The sequence below is a fragment of the Pogona vitticeps genome, chromosome 1, assembly GCF_051106095.1.
Source record: "Pogona vitticeps strain Pit_001003342236 chromosome 1, PviZW2.1, whole genome shotgun sequence".
In the NCBI taxonomy this organism is placed as follows: domain Eukaryota; kingdom Metazoa; phylum Chordata; class Lepidosauria; order Squamata; family Agamidae; genus Pogona; species Pogona vitticeps.
The window spans coordinates 154,046,868-154,063,838 of record NC_135783.1 but is presented as its reverse complement, the minus strand read 5'-3'; the positions used below and the strand labels follow the sequence as shown (position 1 = coordinate 154,063,838).

The 16,971-nt window shown below is 38.3% G+C and overlaps 2 protein-coding genes across 4 annotated transcripts in view; both read right to left on the bottom strand.

Moving 5' to 3' along the window:
* Positions 1-16,971, bottom strand: part of MACROD2 (mono-ADP ribosylhydrolase 2) — a 1,236,456-nt gene that overhangs the window by 1,083,862 nt on the left and 135,623 nt on the right. The window lies entirely within an intron of this gene.
* The window catches only part of LOC144588161 (uncharacterized), a 396,092-nt gene that overhangs the window by 300,083 nt on the left and 79,038 nt on the right, over positions 1-16,971 (bottom strand). The gene's annotated exons all lie outside the window — the stretch shown is intronic.

The window sequence follows — 16,971 nt, the reverse complement described above, 5'->3', positions numbered from 1 at the left end:
AAAGCATTTTCCAAAGTTAGCAGAAATACTTCATTTTAACCCCCCTTGCAGTGTTCTATAATGATTTGCTACAGAATTATGTTTGATTATTGTAGTTTATATTAGAAAAGCATACACTCGTAGATTCCCGGAGGGATCACATTTTGTTGGTAAATTTTCTGCAGTAATAAAGCTAGTGTTTTTGCTTGCCCTAAGTAATCATTTTCTTAACAATGTTTTAGATATAGCATTGAGGGTAATAATTAGTTGTTTAAAGTAACGATGGTATTGTGGAAGAAAAATAAAAAAGGCCTCCAAGTTTTGTTGTGCACAATTAATCCTATAATTCAAGGAAAATTTGGTATGTTATAATTTGTAATCAAATTATAGTACTTTCCAGTGCCTTGTGCTACCATATACTTTTGATATTTCATTTGTTAAGAGTGTTCTGTGGTTGTCTTACAATTGCAGCCTCAAATGAATGCAAAGAAAATGCACTTAACTTCTCTTTTTATAATGAAGTATCTTCCACTACTTTGGAAAGATAAACTCAGAATTAACTTTGATTATAGTATTTTATTTCATCTATAATTCACTCATGTGGGACGTGGTGGCGCTGTGGGCTAAACTGCAGAAGCCTGTGCTGCTGGGTAAGAAGACCACGTGACGGAGTGAGCTTCTGTCGCTTTGTCCCAGCTCCTCGCCAACCTAACAGTTCGAAAGCATACAAATGCAAGTAGATAAATAGGTACCACCTCGGTGGGAAGGTAAAACGGTGTTCCCTAGTCACGCTGGCCACGTGACAATGGAAACTGTCTTCGGACAAGTGCTGGCTCTACGGCTTGAAAATGGGATGGGCACCGCCCCCTAGAGTCTGACACGACTGGACTAAAAATGTCAAGGGGAACCTTTACCTTTTACCTATAATTCACTCAAATTGCTGTCAGCCTATATTGTTGTTAGTTTGACTCAAAGATTTTAAGAGTTTTGCCAGCCTATTGGAATAAAAACAGTGTTGAAAACAAAATTAAAGACTAATGGTTATTGTGGGTTTTCTGGGCTGTTTGGCCATGTTCTTAAGCTTTTTCTTTCTAATGTTTCGACAGTCTCTGTGGCCAGCGTCTTCAGAGGACAGGAGTCAGAACTCTGTGCTCTGTTGCAGTTTGTTGGAGAGTCTATCACAAGATATCACAAGACTTGTTTGCTTTTTTCCAAAACAATATTGATGCAGTGGCTTAAATTTAGTTGAGAAAGACTACATAAGGGGTGGGGTGGGGGATTTTGTTTGAATTAACCTAAGTAAAATAACTTACTGTAAGCATTTGAAGAATAGTGGCTAAACATTTCAATACTGTTTCTTCCCAGAAGGAAATTTCAGAATTTAACAACTGACCCACAGTATAAATAAAGCCTACTGCACTGAATTAGACCTGATTATTAATAGATAATTATAACATTGCTCCATTAGAATTATAGAGGCTATGTTTAGTTTTGAAACCTTGTACAGCTGCACAAATTGTAATCCATCCAAAATTACAGGAGTCAAGCATTTTAAAGTTTCCCACTAAAATCAGTTAGTTAAAAAAAAATAACGGCTTTCTTTTTGCTGGATTGTGCCCACAGTATATAAAATGTATAAGGAGAAACAATGAAAAATCTTCATCAGCCTTTTAGAAGAAAATTTTCATTTATTATATATAAACCTATAGTTAGTTAAATATTAACATATAAAGGAAACCTATGGTCATCTTTTAAAATTCACATTGCTAAGATTGTATAAATCAATTTATTCACCCATTTTAATTTAATGTTTAAAATATCACAGGTTAGTATACCATTTTAGAAAGCCCACCATCTTTAAAAGAATAACTGTCATATTTCCATAGCAACTGAAGAAAAGTGTTGACTAGGAAGCATATATGGGGCACAGAATCATAGAATAATGAAGTTGGAAGAAGCTTGTAAGTCCATCAAGTCCAACCCCCTGCTTAATGCAGAAATACAAATCAAAAGAATATCTGCCAGTTGATTGTCTAAATTGCTCTCAAATGCCTCCAGTCAAGTTCTGACTAAGCGGTGGGTGCACACACAACTCCGCTTCCCTCCACGCACCTGTCTTCCTCCTTCATGCATCTATCACGATATCCAGCTGCAGTCCTGTCTCCTCCACTTGCCCTTCATGTTTGTTGAAAGAGCCATAGTCTGGGAAAAGACAGTGCTAAAATAGGAATTGAGCACTTTTGCCTTTTCTCTGTCTTCTCATTTTTCCATCTCCACTTAACAGCTGAGCCACAGTTTCTTTTCTTGCTTTTTGTCATGCACATAACTGAAGAATGCTTTTTTGTTGCTTTATGTGTCTCTAGCTAACCTCAACTCATTCTCAGCTTCCCTGCAATTCCTTGCTATTTGTCTGCTACTCTTCCTTTACGGCCTGCCTCCTTACTACTTCCTATACAGTGGTGCCTCGCATGATGACATTAATTCGTTCCAGCGAAATCGCTGTAGAACGAAAACATCGTAAAGCGAAAATTAAAAAGCCACTGAAACGCATTAAATTCTGGTTAATGCGTTCCAATCGGCTAAGAACTCACTGTCCAGCGAAGATCCTCCATAGGGGCGGCCATTTTCGGGTGCCTGTGCAGCGAAAAATGGCTCCTAAACACAGTGGGGAACCATTTTGAGCACCCGGTGGCCATTTTGAAAACCCGATGATCAGCTGCTTTGATCGTCGGGAAGCGAAAATTGGTTCCCGAAACAGGGAACCGATCATCACGCAGCAAAGTTCCCCCATTCAAAACGTTGTTTTGCAATCGCTTTTGCGATCGCAAAAACCTCGTCGTAATGTGGATTCGTCATTAAACGGAGCGCCCGTCTTGCGAGGCACCACTGTACTTGTCCTTTTTTGCTTTCAGGTCCTCCCTGAGCTTTTTGTGAAGTCCCACACTGGCCTTTATTGCTATCCCCCACCTTTTCCCCCTTTTTGGAATTGTGTTTAGTTGTGCCTTTAGAAATTCCTTTTTTAGTAACTCCCACACTTCTTGGGCTCTTTTTATTTATAAAATCTCCTGCCATGGAACCTTACTTATCATTGTCCTGAGTTTATTCAAACTGGTGGTTGTTGTGGGTTTTTCAGGCTCTTTGGCCATGTTCTGAAGGTTGTTCTTCCTAACGTTTTGCCAGTCTCTGTGGCTAGCATCTTCAGAGGACAGCACTCTGTGCTCTAGTGTAGTTGGCTTGGGAGTGCAGTGGACATGAAACTGGACATGAAATTCTATTTCAAAATACTGAAATATTGGACAACACCAGCAATCATTACGTCAGACTGCACAGGGAAGCCATTGAAATCCACAAGCACCAGCAGAACTTCAACAAAAAAGAGGAAAGTGTGAAGCTCAACAAAACTTGGCTCCCAGCTCTCAAAAATACAGCGTGCAAAAGGTCAACGAACTCTACCCAGCCACAAGGACAGGGGATCACTACACATAAAAGACCAGCTAATGACACCCATCAACCACAGTGACAGATAATTTCTTCTCCTTAGCACAACAATACACCCACAACAAGACAAACTAATCACCCATCTACAGAAAAAGACAAAAGCCTATCTCACAGCCATAAAGCACTGCACTCCCAAGCCAACTACACCAGAGCACAGAGTGCTGTCCTCTGAAGATGCCGGCCACAGAGACTGGCGAAATGTTAGGAAGAACAACCTTCAGAACACAGCCAAAGAGCCCGAAAAACCCACAACAACCATTAGATTCCGGCCGCAAAAGCCTTCGCGAATACATTATTCAAACTGGCTTTTTGAAAAATCCAACATATATGTGAGGCTGGCTACACTCTGCTTTGGTCTCCTGTGAAATCAAGAATTCTAGTAGAACATGGTCACTCTTACCCAGAGTTCCCGTTACTGCCACTTCTTCCACCAAGTCATCTCTACTGATTAGAATCAAATCAAGGATAGCTAGCTCACTGGTTTCTTTCTCCACTTTTTCTAGAAGAAACTTAACAGCAACACAAGCCAAGAGTTTCTTGGAAAGGCCATATGTCACAGAATTTGCCTCCCAACAGGTATCAAGATAATTGAAATATCCCACCACTACTACATCAATCTCTTTGAAATCCTTGCAGTTTGTTTTTCAAAAATTTCATATGCATGATCTCCTTGATCGGATGATCAAGAGTAGACTCCTACTACCATGATCCTTTTTGTTTTTCATCCCAACTACATTGAACCAGATGTTCTCAATGGGACAGCCAGTCTCCTCTTCCTATATTTCTGTGAAGGAATGTGTATTTTTGACATATACTGCAACTCCACCTCCCCTTCTATTATTTCTGTTCTTTTTAAACAATTTATATCCTTCAAATGTTGTATTCCAGTCATGGGAGTCATCCCATCAAGTTTCAGTTATTCCTATCAAGTCATATTTATCCTCTAAATTTAGATTTCCAGTTCTTCTTATGGCCTACTTTTCTTTGTGCATTTTTATGAATATTATTATTCATGCTAATGCTATTATTGACCCCCATTAGAACTGTTTGATCCATTCCTCTTACTGTGTGTAAGGCTTCATCCACCTTTACCTCCGTGCTTGTGTCTCCCTCCCCCTTCCAGTTAAGTTTGAAGCCCTCCTGATGAAGTTCTTCATGTTGTGGCCAAACACATTTTCCCAGTCCTTGTGAGGTGCAAGCCACCTCTTGCTAACAGTCCAGCTTCAAGGAAGCTTAACCCATGATCCCAAAAAGCAAATCCTTCACATCAATACCACCTTTGTAGCTAGTCATTCACCAAGAGTATTTTCCTTTCCCTTTTTGTTCCTCTTCCGAGTACAGTGGAACCTCTACTTACGAACTTAATATGTCCCAGAAGATGTTCGTTAGTTGAAATGTTCGTAAGTAGAAGCTCCACTTCCCATAGGAATGCACTGAAAACCATTTAGTCCATTCCGGCTGAAGAAAAAAGATACCCCCCCCCCCCAAATAAAAAGAACACAGCAAGTGCGGTCGGAAGGCACTGAGGCTTTAAGAAGGGGAAAACACTCCAACAATAAACAGTAAACCCAGCTCCATTGCTGAGTCATTAAGAAAAAAAAGCCACCAACAACACAGCACAGAAACATATCTGCCCCAGCCAAAACCCACCCAGAACAGTTTTTTAAAAGGAGAAAACAGCAGCTCACCACCCTGCAGACATACACACAGGCTCACTCCGAAGCAGGAGGCTCTCCCAAGCCTCCAACTGAGACACTCCCTATAACTGCCGAAAGAGCTACAGCACAAAGAAGCAGCCTCAGCGCCACCTACAATTAGAAATTTGAATTGCCTGCCTTTTTCCCCTGCCTTTTTTCTGTTCGTATCTTGAAGCTCCATTCACAAGTAGAAGCAACGTTTTGCAAACGGAATTGTTTGGATTGTTTGTAGGTAGGGACATTCGTAAGTAGAGGTTTCACCGTACTGGAAGGATGGATGAAAAAACTGTCTGGATCCCAAAGTCTTTAAGCTTCTTTCCCAGAGCTTTGAAGTCTGATGTGAGCTCTCTGAAGTTGTTCTTGACTGTGTTGTTTGTTCCCACATGGATGAGAAGAAAGGGATATGTATCCATGGGTTTTATGAGTGATGTCAATCCTTCTGTCACATCCCTAATCTATGCTCCAGGGAGACAGCATACCTGGTGGGTCTATGGATCTTTCCGGCATACTTCAGTTTCCATCCTATGCAGTAGGTAGCCTCCTATTAAACTACTCTCCTCATCATCTTTTTGTGGGTTTAAGTGTCTTGGCTGAGTTTCAGTGCCTCTCCTGTTCCTGCAAGGCCTGCTCTTTGACTTTGTCAGCTTGCTGTCTCCCAGATTCCTCATCAAGAACTTGAAAGCTGTTTTGCAGTTCCACCAGTGAAGATAGTTTTCTCCTTCTTTTACTCCTATCTGTGATTCTTTTCCATGGTGCTTCATCCACTGTGTTTGCTCTCTTATTGACATTCTCCTCTGCCATCCCTTGTTGCTCTTCCACCTTGAGTAACTCCACTGACTGCTGCTGCTGCTGCTGAAGAGTTCTGTAAATGTATACTTCATCTTCCCTTATAGCCTTAATTGTGGTTACTCACTGCTCCAGTTCTCTCACTTTTTCTTCTAACAGTGCCACCAGTCTGCAATTCCTACATGTGTACACCATGTTACAATCAGGCACAAAGGCAGACATTGCACAAACTTTGCAAGTCACCACACCTGAAGTGTCCCCTCCATAATCCCTGCTGACCTTTTGCTTTGATCTGTTTGTCTATGAATACCCTTTCTCTTTTTACCTTGAACATAGCTGGGAAAGGTTCACTAACATATAACTATTTCCTAAAACCCAAACTGCACTGAACATGTCATCCAAATCTCATCTTCCTGTTATTTTGAACTGATTTCTGAGCCAAAACGATGTTTTGAGACATCCCATAAAATGTGAGTTTTCAAACAATCTGTCAAAAATGTGAGAGTCTCAGTGTACATGGGGCAGAGATGACTATGTATGCATAAAAACAGTTCTCTCAGGGAGCACATCTCCTTCGAATAAAAATGATACAAGAGCCCTGAGACACATTGAGAACTAATACCTTCCATTGGCATAAGTCTGTTTCTTCAGATGCACCCAGTGGACTGCTGTGAACGAAGTCTTAGGCTAATAAAATCCATAAACCTTTAAAAACGTGCCTCAAGATTCTTAGCTGATTTTTCTGAAATAGAGGTGCCCACCCTGAACATTTTTCTTAGATTGCATCCTATGCCAATTTCCATAATTTCCTCTCAGTTGTACCTGAATGTGAATTGAAGGGCTTCATGTCATACCAAGGTTGTGCAATGAATCCCCCAATCCCATAATTCCTCCTCAGAACTGGTTGAGTTGGCTAGTGTGTTTCTACCAGTCATCGTCTCCTGATTTCACTTGTTTTACCCAGTAATATTTTATTATGTTTAGTCCTACTAGCAACTGTGGACCATAACTTTTCTACAGGTAGAGTATTCTGCAAGTGCTCCAGCAATCTCCAGCTGGCAGCTATACAAGCTGAAGACTGCTCCATTAAAAACAACATGGCTAACATATGCGTGAAAGGGTAATGAATTCCCCTTTGTGCAACTGACGTAAAAAAAGACAACTGCATAAGTCACGAGCCTTTGTGCACATGGGAAAAACCAGCAGGATTCTAGCCATTACTGAGCTTTGGAAAGGTGGTATGTATATATAAAAACCATACACAGATTTCTTGAAATACTTCTCAGATAATTATGACAGGAGTTTTTGCATTTACACTTCACAATTTTATCTGTTGTACTGTGGAACAAATGCGATGAGTCCGAAGGCTAATTTGCCACCCCTGCCAATGCTGCAGTGACAAAATCTGATGGCAAATCACCAAAACCTCTTTAAAACAAATAGGAACAATTTACTTTTAATTGGTTTTCCCAGTCCTGCCAAATTTCAACAGCATGGTTTTGAGTGAGTCTATGTGTGCATATGTGCTCATGTGTGCACACACACAAAAACTGTTTAGGGGCACCTGAACATGGCCAAGAGACATTATTCACCCAATTTCACACTCCTAATCCATATTCTCAGATCACAGTTGAACAGCACTTTTAGGGAAATCATCCAAGGGAAAGTGTCCATGCCAGTTTGTCCTGAAGTTGAGTTGCATAATGTGACACACAGTTATATAGTTGCAGGAAATAAAAAGAAACACACATAGCACATTGAGAATTAGCTTTTAAGCAGCTATAGCTATTGCTTCTTAGAATGCAATATTAAAACAACTGCAGGGACAGAGATTAAATCCTTAGTCTAAAATAATAAAAATATAGTTATAAGAAAGTTAATTAATGTTCCACCATAAGATTTTACAGCCCTGAAAATCTAGGTAACTTTGAAAATCATATTAGCTATATTCAGCATACACCTTCAGCATCCTTCGATATCACCTCAAGCTAATCCATGAAAAGCAGTGAAATCTACATTCAGTACAGATTTCTCCTTACACACTATACAGCTCCTGCATGCAGTAACTACTTCTGTTGTCTTTTTTATTATCTCATTTCTACTGAATTTCTTCCTCATTCTCTTTCACAGACACCCATACACGCTCCACATAGATTTTTTTTACACATTATTTCTATTGTGTTTGTAGAGATTGAAACTATATCTAATTTTCTTTCCTTTTCAAGGTCAATTTGACTTTCACTTGGCAAACTCAGTCAGTAATTCTGCATGAAGAACCAATAACATAGCTAACTCAAGGATTAGTTCATCTGGGAGTATAAGGATTAAAAGGACACTTTTAATGTCTTAGAAACTGCAGAACAACATGGGAAGGGCAACTGTCCTCCTAAATGAACTGTCGCAATAAATGCCAGCTGAAATACCACTGTACAAAGCAAAGTTGTTTGCTCTTTTTGAAATAAGCCTTGGTGAAAACTTAACCAAATAATCATCTACTTAAGTGAATAAGGAGTCTAGATGTCTATGGACTTACGTCTTACTCGCTCACATCTTTATTTATTAGTCAAAACAAAATTTTAATATAAATCTAGTTCCTCTCCCTTCCATCTCTGCAATCATAGAAATAAGATCCTGATTGTACAGGGGGGTGGTCAAGCACAAACAAACCAAATTTCGTTACACCAGTACTTTTATTTGAGTCCCCTTCTCCTACACATTACTTCTAGGCATTTTTATTTTTCGAGGCCAAATGTAATTTAATCCTCTGATTTATTCTAATTTTGACCATTCTATAGACGAGTAATGCACACAGAAAGTCCCAGAAGTGTTGGGTCTGGCTAATCCACCCTTAAATTTGAACTACGACCTTGAAGTTAAAAATGAATATGCAGTGGTGCCTCACACAACGATGTTAATTGGTTCCAAAAAAATCAACGTTGTGTGAAACATCGTTCTGTGAAACACCATTTCTCATAGGAATGCATTGAAAACCGGTTAATCCGTTCCAATTGGAACGGATTGCCATCGTTCAGTGAAAATCCCCATAGGAAACATCGTTGAGTGAAACAATGTTTCCTATATTGGAATGTATTGAAGCCGACTCAATACATTTCAATGCCTTTGCGAAGTCCTTTTTCGTTCTTGTAAAAGTGTCTTACAATGTTTGGAAGCTGTTTTAAATGATTGCAATGGTTAGTCCACCTCCTGAAACCTATGCAAACTGATTTTGGTGTTGTTCTGACACTTCGTTAATTTATGATGATTTTTTGAATTTTCTCCATTGGAAACCATTGGACGGTCTGTCTAATGGTTTCCAATGGAAAAAACAAAAAATCATCATAAATTAACGAAGTGTCAGAACAACACCAAAATCAGTTTGCATAGGTTTCAGGAGGTGGACTAACCATTGCAATCATTTAAAACAGTGTCCAAACATTGTAAGACACTTTTACAGGAGCGAAAAGGGAGATCGTTGTGTGAAAATCCCCCATAGGAAACATTGCTGTGTGAGGCAGCAAATTTAACAGAAAAAGGCATCGTTGTGTGAATTCATCGTTGTGTGAGGCACTTGTTGTGCGAGGCACCACTGTATTTATTTATTTCTGGTGGACCCCTACATTATCAACAATGGGGTTACTGTTCTCACATAGTGTAACAGTGTTTGAATCATGATATGGCTGCTTTCTATGCCAGAACTGCATTGACATCGAAAGCAACCACAGCAATTTGTCCGGGTTAGTTAAGCTGCCTTCTTTAAAGCAAGAAGGAGGAACTGTTTTAGATTTTAAACCCAACACACAGCATTGGCAGGGATTGTAGAGATTATGACTACTGTAGTCTAACAATATGTTGATAGCCAAATGTTCTCCACCTGTAATTTAAAAGATTTATTGTAGCAGCATAAGAACAGCTACTCTATAGCAACTCTCATGCTATTGGTGGTGATATGCCAACTAGACCTTACTTAGGATCCCATCTGAACTCTGATACATTTGTTTTCCTTCCACATGGAGGCAAAGACCTTTCTCTTCAAGCAGGCTTTTCTTTAGTGACTGGCTGCCTAAGAAAGGTCATAAAATTTGATCGTTTATATTTTTGTTGTTTTTAAATCTAATTTTAGTAATGCTTTTACCTAACATTTTAATGTAACGTTTATTTAATTATTTTAAAATATTTGAATAATTTACTGTTTTCAGCTTTTAATATTGTGTTTTTAAATGATATATTTTTATTTATTTATATTTATATTTACTTATTAGATTTCTATACCGCCCATCTAGAACATGTCTACTCTGGGCGGAGGTAAGCTGCCTTGGGTCCTTTATTAGGAGAAAGGTTGGATAAAAACATTTTAAATAAACAAATAAAATAAGCATGCTTTCTATTATACTGAACTGTGACGGATAGGCCTGAAACCACACCTGTCCATCACAATGAAACACTAATTAAGTAGCCAATGGTTGTGCAGGAGGGTGGAACCAGGGAATATAAGAAGAGAATGGAGGACAGTTGAAAATCAGTTAGAGTCAGGATTTGAGTTAGCTGTCTAACCTACAGTTCAATGCATTCCAATGGGGGGGGGGAATTCACCAAAAAGTAACGAAGAGTCAGAACAAAGCCAAATTAAGTTTGCAAAGGTTTTACAAGGTGCACTAACGATCCCAAGCATTTAAAACAGTTTTTGGACATTTTAAGACACACTTAAAATAGCAAAAACGGACATCGCTAAGCAAAACAGGGGGACCTAAACTGTCATCGCTAAGCAAGGCAAGGTCCCGAACATCGCTATGCGAAATTTCCCCATAGGGAACATCGCTAAATGGAGTGCAAAATCGCTCCAAAAACCTCATCGCTAAGTGAATACATCGTTAAACGAGGCAATCGCTAAGCGAGGCACCACTGTACTTGTCTTCAGTTGTAAAACTAAAACATTGCATTGGTTAATATTTCATTTTGTTTTCTTATTTTTTCCTTCTTTTAAAAGAAACTTAATAGTTTCCATTTTAGGGGTGGAGCCTTGCAGGCTATGCTTTGAAAAAAAATTCTCAGAAGCTTTGTTAGCATGGATTATTGCTGCTTCCTAATTACCCTTAGTCACTTTTCATTCAAAACTAATTAAGGGAATTTTAATCCTGGCTGTCACTAACCATTCTATAGCTCTGGGCATATCACAGCATTTCTTAGCTTTAACAGAAGAAATACATCTTTGCTGGGTCACAGTGAGAATTTAACTTTTAAATTTCTGAAAATTCTAAAAGTAGAATTAGTCAGTTTCAGAAAGCAAATACCAAATAGCAAAAACTAGCAAGACACAAATTGATCAGATTTATCATCTTATAGCAGCTACAATCACAACCCTAGAGATTCAGAAATAATTCTAGTATAAAATATTGGACTGTAGTGTATTAAGAAGGGTAGATAAAAACCAATGATTTTTTAAAATCAAATTGATTTAAACCACAATTTAAATCACAATTTAAATTTTAAATTTTGATTTATTTAAATTGTAAAAAATATGATTAAACCAATCTGATTTAAATCAAATCCACCCTGATTAAGGAGGTTCTAGATTTCCTCTAACTTGCTTTTTTCTATTTCTTGTTATGTGTCATTAAGAAATAACTGACTTATCATGACCCTAATAGGGGTTTGAAAGTAATTTGGGTATTTGCCATATTTTTCCGTTTATAACACGCTCCCATTTATAAGACACACACCCCTTTTCTAACCCCAAAATTAAGAAAACTTAGTTTTGAGTATTTAGTCTCTGGGCTCAGAATGCTCAAACATTAGGAGTCCCTGTTGAATCTGAGACTACAGGCTCCACCTCCAATAAGGTGTGTTCTGATTGGTTTAATCAGCATCAGCTGACATCAGTTCCATAAGGCCCGTAATTGGAGGAAGCTAAGTCTCCTGACTGTAGGAAGCTAAGCCTAGTGACTGAAGGAAGCCTGTTTACAGAAGCAAGGCATGTGCTGTTTTGTTCCCTCCTCAGCTATCTCAGCTTACTTCAGTGTATAAGATGTACCTCAATTTTTAGTGTGATGATTTTAGGAAAAAGCAGCATCTTGTACACAGAAAAATACGGTAAGTTGTGGTTTTACCAGTTCTAAACCCACCCTCAAGTGAGTTTCCATGACAGAGCCAGGGAATCGAACACAGTTCTCCTGAGGGCTCCATTTCACCCCTTTGGTAGTCTTTAGTTCATCATGCATCTCACAAGCAAAACAGAAACCCAGAAGATTAAAAATTAAAATTAATTAAACTTATATTAAACATTAGACATCATAAAATGATGTCATAATTGCATTTGTAAATAAGAATACATACAGTACATATAGAATATTTGCCAAACTCACAAAACTACTAGACTGTTCTTTACAATAAGACTAAGTTATCTATGCACTGGGTAAAATGATATAAAATGTGAATGTGGTCAAAATCTTCTAACTATGGAATATTAGAATTAATTAATTCATGCTATAATTTGTTAGCAAGGCAGCAGAGTAAGTTATAATGGTCTAATACACTTCACCTCTGCATCTGAATAGAATTAGCTATCATATGCTGTAAATTATACCTAAACATTATGGGGGGAAATGGCTTTTCTCTCAACTTATAGCTTGTGCCATAAAACCACTGGTAAATAAGGTTATTGTTGCTATTATTTACTTAGGAAAGAATTTGTTAGATTTCTAATGCAGTTCTAAATTTTAAAACCAATCACGGTTCACAGGTGGCAGCTTAAATCAGAAACATTAGAAAAATATGGTTTAACAGAACACATCATAAGAAACTTAAGCAACCAACTGAAACAAGTTATCGCATGAAAACAAAATACCTTTCAAAACATGATAATGAAGTTTTGCCACCTTACTTTTTCTGTTATGTCGCTTTTCATCTCCTGATACATAGACTATGTGTTTTGTACTGCAGTTCCTGAATCCAAAATCAAATATATTAGTTTACTATTCCTTTGCTTCCTTACATTCTCCATGCTAACTGGCAGCTAGCTCAGAAAAATATTTAGAGCAGTGAGCATCAGTGGAATGTTGGCTGCATCCTCTGTGAAGTAAATGAGGCTGAGGTAAATCACAATCTGGCTTGGATGGTTTCTTTAAAGCAATCCTTATTGTGAGTAATTTACTGTCAATGTAACTTTCCTCTACAGCTGCCAAAATGACTTCAAGATTTTCCATACAGAAGTCAGGCTGGGCCACCACCATTTTAGTTAACCTCAGTCCAATTTAGGACCTCTACAGATATCCAAAAACTTTTCACATTCCATTTACTCCCAGGGATCAGACAGGTTGAGAACATTATATGAGGCAAAGACATTCACCAGTAGAATTTGAGGGCCAAGCTGCAAGGGAGGATGCATTGGTGAGAAGTAAGACAGGTAGAGGAGATCAGCTGTTGGAATAAAGAAGGTGATTGTTTTACTGGTCACCACCTCTTAGCGGCGGGAGTGGTGGGGCATAAGGACTCAAGATTATGACTCGAGCCTTGGGCCCCAAGACTCCAACTCAGGCGGGAAGACTTCCCAACATCCCTGTTAAAAACCTCCAATGCAGGAGAGTCCACTATCTACCTAGGCAGTTCATTCCACTGTCAAAGACCTCTTACTGACAAGAAATTCCTCCTAATGTTCAGGAGGAAACTCCTTTCTTGTCATTTGAACCAGTTACTTCAAGTCCTATCCTCTCTAGAAGTAAAGAAAACAAAGTTGCTCCATCTTCCACAGGGCAGCTCTTAAAATATTTGAAACTGTTTCATTTATCACCTCTCAGTCTTCTTTTCTTCAAGCGAAACATAGTTCCATCAACTAGTCTTCATAGAGTTTTGTTTCCAGACTGTTTTTCAGCTTTATCACACTAATGCAAGAGATGTTCCAGCATGTTAATAACATTTTTAAACTGGGGTGCCCAAAACAGTATTCCAGGTGAGATTTAAGCAAACCAGAATAGAGCGATACTATGATTTCCTTTGATCTGAACACTATACTTCAGTTGATACAACCTAGTACTTCATGTTCTTGTCTTTTCTGCTGCCACATAGAACTGTTGGCTCATGTTTACCTTGTGATATACTAAGACCCCTGGATCCAAGCCAGTCATCATTCATTTTGTCTCTGCACATCTGTTTTTTCCTGCCTAAATGCAGAACTTGGCTTTGAGTGTTCTGAAGCTTTTTTTCCTATTTTCTTTCCTTTCTCAATTTTTTGTGCATACTAAGAATCGCAGTATTTTTTAAAAGACACCTGCATGTCTAAAAGAAATTGTTAACAGCTGGTTCACATTATATTTATAAAATAGGTAAAGGTAAAGGTTAAAGGTTCCCCTTGACAATTTTTGCCTAGTCATGTTCAACTCTAGAGGGTGGTACTCATCCCCGTTTCCAAGCCATAGAGCTAGCATTTTGTCCAAAGACAATCTTCCGTGGTCACATGGCCAGTGCGACTTAGACACGGAACGCTGTTACCTTCCCACTGAAGTGGTCCCTATTTATCTACTCGCATTTGCGTGCTTTCGAACTGGTAGGTTGGCGAGGAGCTGGGACAAAGCGATGGGTGCTCACTCCGTCGCATGGATTCAATCTTACGACTGCTGGTCTTCTGGCCCTGCAGCACAGGCTTCTGCGGTTTAGCCCGCAGGGCCACCACGTCCCTTATTTAGAAAATAATATTCTAAATTTCTAAATATTTCTAAATATTTCTAAATTTCTAAATATTATTTAGAAAATAAGGAATTGGTAAATCCATGAAAATATTAGGTCAAAAAAAGAGGGAATCTGTGATCCCAGGATGTAGAAAATATAGTGCTCTTTATTCCAGTATAAAACACCTGATGTGTTTTGGCCCATCTGCCTTCTTCTGGGGCTATATAACATAAAAAGAAATACTGATACATTATAACTTACTACAACATTATAATATTATAGCTAACATCATATAAATAAATAAATTCATACATCCATAATTCCACAGCACATCCATAGAAATTGTTGACTGTATTCTGACCAGCTCCATTAAGTTAATTCTAATACAGTACGGCGAAAGACCTGTATACATATATTTTCCCTTCTGTATTAAAACTGATTTAATGAAACTGGTCACAGACAAAATAAACATAAAACACAACTAATTAGAGTTTAATAAACACATTCTGGGACCACAGTTTCCCCTTTTTTTGACCTGGTATCACATTATATTCAAACATGAAAGCCAAGAATAGTATAAGTTCTGTCATTGGATTAGTATAAGTCTCTTTCTGCTAGCAAATGGGCATTTGTGCAAAATAAATTGCATAAATGACTGCACAATTGGTTGCAAAGGAGGTTATGGAAAGTCTTGTGCAACTATGTAATGAAGCACAACTGCACTACGTACAGTACCAGTGATTTTCACTCCACTGGCATTATGCTGCATTTTGACCATAGTTCCTACTACTGAGAGAATTCTTTATAAATCAATACAGTGAAAATCTGAGGCATTTAAAAATTAAAATTGTTCAATAAAAAGATAGCACAAAGAATTTAGATGTTTAAGCTCTGATCAAATTAATTGTGATATCTAAATTTGTTTAATAGTCAGTCAAAACTAGCGATTGGCCTACTTAGCTTTTCAGTGTTGTGTTGTGTCCGCCACCGTAACTCATGTCTCTTCAAATGTGCTGTAAGTCCCATAAAGATATCACACTCTAAACTCTAAATTATTTGCAGTCATACAGCAGTTAAAAATTGTCGCCCCATGAGACAACAAAGTTACATGTCTGTTCCCCCTACCGCATCACCAGACCTCTTGTATTTTATGTTTGAACTGACTCCTCACCAATCCATTTCACCATCATCAGATGTGAAAATCTAGATTAAATCCTACTGCTTAGTGTAGTAAATCACATTATTCTAGGCCCATCTGAATCAACTGAATTCATGGAGGAAATGATTCAGCAAATCCCCACTGATTAAATGAGCCCACTCTAAGCAATAGGATTTCAGCCAAAGTTTGCCAGAACCACATTCCCAGCATGACCCCATACAGAAGATAATAATAGCTAACATTTATATAGCACTCCTTGGGCATTTTAAGCATTTCAGTTACTTCAATATTTGTTAAGATATCCAAAAGGGTAGGTGGAAGCAGGGCACTAAAAGAACCGGTTATACATGTGAAGAATGTAAGTCTTGCTAACTGAAAACATGCATGACTTCTCTTCATCTTCTCAGCAAATGTGACTTGACTCCAGAATCCTTACTACTCCTGACTTTGGAGATCTAGACATATTTCAATAGACTTATCTATTTATAAACTATTCCAATAGCTTGAAAGACTATTTGCTGCAATAAGTATAGGTAGAAAAATTATTGCTCCTCTTTGTTGAGATGAAAATTTAACTCCTAGCACACAGGAATAGTATTTTTATTAACCATGTTCAAACTGTCAGTAGGAAAATAATAACCTTGTTTGTTTGTTTTTTTCAATTTTTTCAATATTTTTCTCAAAATACAATGTAAACATCAACATAAAATACATAAACCAAAATACAAATCGGCTGTGTTCCCCACCAACATAGTCAGGACCTCTTGCAGTAATCCTCTTCTTCCTCTATCTTTATTCTTCTTCTTCTTTTATTGTCCTCTTCTCCAGAACTGCATTGATTCTTGATTTGAAGCTTTCCCTTTTCCTCTTGTTAGCACATACAGTGGTGCCTCACATAGCGATCACTCTGTTTAGCGACGAAATCACTTTGCAATGCATTTTTTGCGATTGCAAAAGTGATTGCTTTGCAATGTTCCCTATGGGGGAATTTCCCTTTGCGATGATCGGTTCCCTGCTTCAGGAACCAAGCATCGCAAAGCGACGATTTTAAAACAGCTGATTGGCGGTTTCAAAATGGCCGCCAGGTAAACAAAATGGCCGCCCGCTGTTTTCTGGGACGGATTCCTCGCTTAAGAGGCACCAGAAATTGCCGTGCTATGGAGGATCTTTGCTGAAGTGTGAGTTTTAAGCCCA